The sequence below is a fragment of the Coffea arabica genome, chromosome 1e (genome assembly GCF_036785885.1).
Source record: "Coffea arabica cultivar ET-39 chromosome 1e, Coffea Arabica ET-39 HiFi, whole genome shotgun sequence".
Classification (NCBI taxonomy): domain Eukaryota; kingdom Viridiplantae; phylum Streptophyta; class Magnoliopsida; order Gentianales; family Rubiaceae; genus Coffea; species Coffea arabica.
This window is the reverse complement of record NC_092311.1, coordinates 54,772,333-54,779,195: the sequence shown is the minus strand read 5'-3', so window position 1 is coordinate 54,779,195 and position 6,863 is coordinate 54,772,333.

The window sequence follows — 6,863 nt, the reverse complement described above, 5'->3', positions numbered from 1 at the left end:
AATAAAAATAAGCTTCCGAGAGAAGGAAAACTTAGAATCTAGTGTACGTGGCACGGTTTTTGGCGCCTCCCCTCAGATTTGTAATGCCCAACGACTTGCTTAATGCCCACACGGCGTCGTGGTGGCACCTCCTTTCAGGTTATTCTTTTGGGAAAATTGCCAATTTAGTCCCTAAATTTTTTTTTTCTGTCGATTTAGTCCATATACATTATTTATAGTCAATTTAATCCCTAAACTTATATTTCGGTTCCAATCAAGGAGCTTAGCGGCGGAGCCACCGCATAATTTCCATCAGCTTCCCAATCGAGCAACCCAAAAGGGGTATTTTCGGAACTTCCATTCTGGAGCCTTTACCAAAATTAACCGAAACAAAAGTCTTATGAGAAATACCCACCCAAAACCCAAAATGAAAACAAAAAAATTTCTTGGGCAAAAAATTCTTGCTCAGCTCTCATAGAAGAGGGGTGGTGACCTTGTGGCTTTCTTTCGAATCTTGGAAGAATTTTTGAAAAGTTCTCACTAAAAAATCTGAATGCATCCCATGTTTGTGTTTTATCATCTAAATCTTCTTAATCTTCAGCCAACCAATTGATAGAATAAATGCAAATGAGAATCACAAGTAGGAATACCAGTAACAAAGGGCGGCGCTGCCCTTGATTCGGGCAGAAGAAAGAAGCCCTCAGAGGCTAGAGCCCGTACAAGAAACACCCAAGGTGACGCACTTCTTTCAGAGAGCACAAAAACACGCACAACACCCACTAAAATACGACTCTAACACGTTTCACAAAATGGTGGCTTCAACTTCAATCATCCCATCAAACCCAACTGCCACCGCCAAATTTCCCACCACCTCAACCACTGCCACCACCTCTCTCTCCCCACCCTCCTCCCTCAATTTCGCCTCAATTTCGCCAAACTATCCCTCCACTAAACCCCTCATTTCCCATTCTGCTCTTCCCCATTTCCAACACAAGCCCCTTTCCGCCATCACTCCCCCCAACGCCTCCACCACTCCTCCTCCCACCGTCACCGCTTCCACTTTTCATGGCATCTGCTACGTTGTCGGCGACAACATAGACACTGACCAAATCATTCCCGCCAAGTATCTTACCCTGGTCCCCTCCAACCCGAAAGAATACAAAAAGCTCAGGTCCTATGCTCTAACCAGACTTCCCTCTTCCTACCAGACCCGTTTTGTTGAACCGGATCAATTCAAATCGAATTACTCCATCGTCATCGGTGGTGACAATTTCGGATATGGGTCGTCCCGTAAGCACGCCCCGGTGGCGCTAGGCGTGGCAGGAGTGGCAGCGGTGGTGGCTGAATCTTATGCGAGGATTTTCTTCAAGAATTCTGTGGCGACTGGAGAAATTTTGTTGTTTTCATTTTGGGTTTTGAGTGAGTATTTCTCATAGGACTTTTGTTTCGGTTAATTTTGGTAAAGGCTCCAGAATGGAAGTTCCGAAAATACCCCTTCTGGATTGCTCGATTGGGAAGCTGATGGAAATTATACGGTGGCTCCGCCGCTAAGCTCCTTGATTGAAACCGAAATATAAGTTTAGGGATTAAATTGGCTATAAATAATGTATAGGGACTAAATCGACAGAAAAAAAAAGTTTAGGGACTAAATTGGCGATTTTTCCTATTCTTTTTGTCAATTTTTTTTTTTTACACAATAAATTCTATTTTAGGCCAACCTATTCTATACTAAGAGGAAGGAGTATATCCAAGGGGTCAATAAAGAATCTAGAGTTTATATAGACCTGCTTCTATTTTATACTAAAGAGAACGAATGGACTCAAGGAAATCAATAGGAAATTCGGATCGGAGGGGACCGAATCGGTGGATCTCTACTCTACACTAAGAAGAATGGATAGACCCAAGAGGGTTAATGGAGAATTTGAAGTTTATCTAGACCTACTCCTACTCTACACTAAGGGGAAGGGGTGGATCCAAGAGAATCAATGGGTAAGCGGAGGGGACTGAATCGTCACCAGACAGATACCTTTGCACTCGCTGATGAAATTTTCAAAAAATCTTGAACAATAATACAGGCCAACGGATTCGATCTCTTGACTTATACCCAATAAGAGTTTTAAAACTCTTTCTAGTAACCAACTATTCTAGAAGTAGTTAGTTTCCATGTCAGGTTATTCGATGGAGTTCTTTGTGTAGGTCCTATTTCTTTCTTCTTTTTTTTTCAAACGATAACATTTTCTTATATATACCAAAAGCTATTACAAAACTGGAGCAACTGCTCCTAAATCTTCTCCATCTAATCTAACTAATCAGAGATAGAAGGAATTCTTCCACTTAATTTCACTAATCAAGTTTATGGTATACTTTGTCAGCTTGTGACTAACATGATGGTTACTTTCCCATCTAATAAAAGAAAAGCAACGCTTACTAAACTCTTTTCTAATCACACTGATATCTTGTACAACCAATCATATTTTGGGGTCATTAATATTTTCCAGCATGATCTTCTTCACTGTCACTTTGCAATCTGACTGGATTTCCATATTTCTCCAGCCTTCTAAATTTGCTTTGACCAGTGCATTTCTAATTGCATTTGCTTCTTCAATCAAATGGTTCACTGATTCTTTGTTCAGGACCTGCCCAAGCTCTTATTATAGCTCCATTAGCTCTTCTAGCAACAATTCCCCAATGAGTGTGTTTGGACAGGAGATTATTTCCCCAAATTTATTTGTTTACATCACCATTACAATTTTCAATACACCTTTTTATCTTCTCAATTACCTTTTTATCTCACATACATCACATCACAAAAAAGTGCTACAGTAAAAAATCTCAAACAATTTACAATCCAAATATCTTCTTGTATTGAGCTTGATTGGACCTTCTCACAGTGGTATCCATTTACTCTCGCCGCTTGAGTTTACCTTTCATTTTTTCCTCTTCATATGCTTTCTGCCTCTATTTATTCTGAAATTCAATCCATTCTTGCACAGCCCCCTTAACTATTAGATATAAACACTTTCTTTCTCTATTGAATTGTATCTAGTTTATTGACTTCCAAATCCACTGCAATATGTTCACAATTAGTATAATATGATCTTTTTTTCCATTCCATCCTTGATTTTCATGATAATATACCTCCATTATCAAAACTTTTTTCTAAACTCTAGTATTTCATCCCATTTAATTGGAGCGACTTTCCATATCATCTTAGTATGTCTGCAAAAGAACATCATATGTTCAATTGCTTTAACACCTTCTCCGCAATATATGCGTTCATCATCTCATTTTCATATCTTACTTTTCAAAACCTTATTCACTGGAATTATTCTGTGCAAACATTTCCATATGGAATGCTTAAGCTTTTGCTTCATATTTAGACTCCACATAAATTTTCAAGTTCCCAAATCTTGCTAATTTCTACAATTTTTTGCTTCTTGTTATAATCCCTCCTTTTTTTCCTATTGGATTTCCTTCATAACCATGTAACCAGTTTTAACAGTATATACTCATGTTGCTGAGAATGGCCATACTAATCTATCTTTTCCATTACAGATGTTGCTTGGGGTATTGATTATACGCTTGCAATTTCCTCACAAACATAGATCTTATCATATCTACCTCCCACTTTCCATCTTGTATTAACTCATGTACTTTTTGCAGTTAAAAGTTTGGTGGTTTTGGATTATATAGTTTCCCATTTCCCCTTTCCATTATCCATTTGTTTTTCTAAATGTCAAGCAAATATTTGGCATTGATAATACTTTTTCAAATCCATGAATCACTAGCTCTAATCTTTATTTCCCAAATTGATTCTCCTTTGAAGTAATTTTCCCCTCAGCACCTTGTTCATCATTAAGTTAGGTTGAGTTAGTATTCTTCATAACTGTTTTGCCAACAATGCACTATTGAATTCCGGAAGATCTCTGAAGCCTAGTCCCTCTTTACCTTTTATTTTCAGTCATCCTTTTCCAGTTCATCAAATGGATTTTCTTCTCATTCTTATTTCCCTCCGACCAAAACTTTACCATTCTTTTATTGATCTCTTCACATAATCCTTTGGGTAATTTGTAACATGCCATTGCATATGTTGGCATAGTTAGAATAACTGACTTCAGTAATACCTTTTTTCTAGTTTGATTTAGCAGCTTCTCTTTCTATCCTTTCAATTTGTTTATTATCTTTTCTTTAATGTAGATAAAGACTTGTTTATTGGACCTTCCAATCACTCGTGGTAATCCTAAATATTTACTTTGCTTTATTTCTTTCATTCCACCTAGCATTTCCAGTATCCTATTTTTACTTTCCCCCTTTATGTTCTTACCAAAAAAAATTGAGGATTTATCAGCATTTACGATTTGGCCAGAAGCTTCTGCATAGATGTCAATAATCTGTTTCACTTGCCGTGCATCTTTCATATGTGCCATACAGAAGATCAAGCTATCCAATGGTGTGTTTTTGGATTATTCGATGGAGCTCTTTATTTACGCTCCACTTGGATTATATGTTTACGGATGTTTGTATAAAAATTGTAAAAAAATTGTATAAAATTGTAAAAAAATTTTGTATCTGTGATTGTACATTTGAGGGTTTGAAGAAAAAAACAATTACCCTTTATTTTCCCTTTTTTTTCCTCTCATCTTCTTTCATGTCCACACCTCACTCCATCATTCTTTTCGCATTGTTGCTATTGCACCGATCAATTGGCCCGATTGCCATAGGCAATCTACTTCCCTTCTTTTTCCTCTCTATCTCTTTTCATTCGTCATTCGTCTCTCCATCCCTCTTTTCCTTCACCTCCATCCCCTCCCTCCTTTCTCTTCTCTTTAATCACGTTTCAAGTTATTATTTTTTTTATCTCACACATGTGTATGATCTACTAAAGTATTACTACAACAAATTTTTCAAAATATCTAATCCAAACAATATACCAGAGTACTATTTGAAATAATCACTATAACACTTTTATGATGCAATATATGTAATACAAAAAACATGATTATAAATATTAAAAAATTGATTTTTTTTTGTATTCAGACACATCCCGTTAAAGTAAAATTTTTTTGTGATGAATAATAGCAATTATTTGGGGAAAAATTTTATTTAGTTGCATTATAAACATATTTTTTCAATACACTTTTTTTATCTTTCCAATCATTTTTTTATTTTATATACTAATTATAAAAAGTGTTACAATAATTATTTTAAATATTATTTCAAATATCTCATATCCAAACACAAATATTTTAAAATTTTAGTATGAGAATTTTTAAATATAACCAATACAATCTTTAGTCCCTACCAAAATTAATTTCTTAAAACTGAACTTGTGATGAATATTCTGTGAGAGCCACTAATACATATGACCAAAAATAAATTGAAGTGGGAGGGAGAGAGAAAGAGAGCGGAACAGAGAGAAATATCTTCTACAAATCTCTATCAATTACACAAAACATAAAGCTATGTAATTTCACACAATTATAAATAAGCATTCCATCGAGTTGACCTGAAACCTAAAATTTAATTTGGCACTCTCATTTGTAGCTATATAATCATTGTGAGGGCAAAAGTTATGATTTATAACAACTTTTGCTTAACAAATAATTGCCCAAGATAATAGCTAGTTTCCACTCATTCCAATGAAGTAAGTCAAATACAAGTTTTTGATAAATTTTTATACAAATAAGATCAAATGTGAATGTAATATTTGCAAAAATAGCGTGCACCTCTTGTTCGTGTGCAAGAATTTTGTGATGTTTGTTTATAACATTTGCCATGTAAATTGGTTACACATATGATTTTGCAAACCATGATGGAAAATGCAAACCAAGATAAATTTATATAAAAATTTGTGAATCCGCTTGAAGACGAATTTTAGTGTGAAAAAAATGAAAATAGAAATGTGATACATGTTTACAAAGATAAATAAATAATTGAAAAATGCATTATGATTCAACCAAACAATTCAAATCCAAACAAAATTGATTGTTTGCATATAGTATATATGAAGCAATAATTGTAGTCATTTTATAATGTGATGTATGAAAAATAAAAAATAACAAATTTAATTAAAATGGAGTTTGTTTGGATAAGAAATTATTTACAAAAAATTTGATTGCATCACTAACACATTTTTTAATGTATTTTTTATCTTCTTACTAATCTTTTTATTTCACATGCAACATATTACAAAAAATGTTACCGTAATTATTTCAAATAATATATTAAATAATACTTTACCCTAACACACTCCATATTTATGGTGCAATTACAATATTTGTTTTCCAAATAATCACATATCCAAAAAATAGTGTCCATTTGATAGTAAAGGAATTTGTTATGGATTAATGTTATATATGCCGTCAATGTAAAATTTTTTTTATACTAATAGGTATAGATATATAACACATGAATAAAAAATGAATTTAAAATTTTTTTAGATAATCACATATCCAAAAAATAGTGTCATTTTGATACTAAAGGAATTTGTTATAGATTAATATTATATATACTGTCAGTGTAAATATTTTTTACACTAACAAGTATAGATATATGATATATGAACAAAAGGTGAATTTAAAAATTGAATAACGATAATGTGACATTCATCTAAAATTTTTTTCTTTTTTTTTTTTTGGTGTGAGGGGTCCTATAATACCCTTTTTTTTACCATCCGATCCAATTATTTCCTATCTAACTATGTGTATAAAGAATCTTTTACACTGATAGTGTATAAAAATTAATTCCATTTTACATCGATAATGTATAAAATTTAATCCCATTTAAAATTTAATTTTTGTATATATATATCATGAATCCAACTGTAATAATGTATATATTGTTATTGTATAAAAGATTTAGTCTTGTGATTTTTATCAAACATT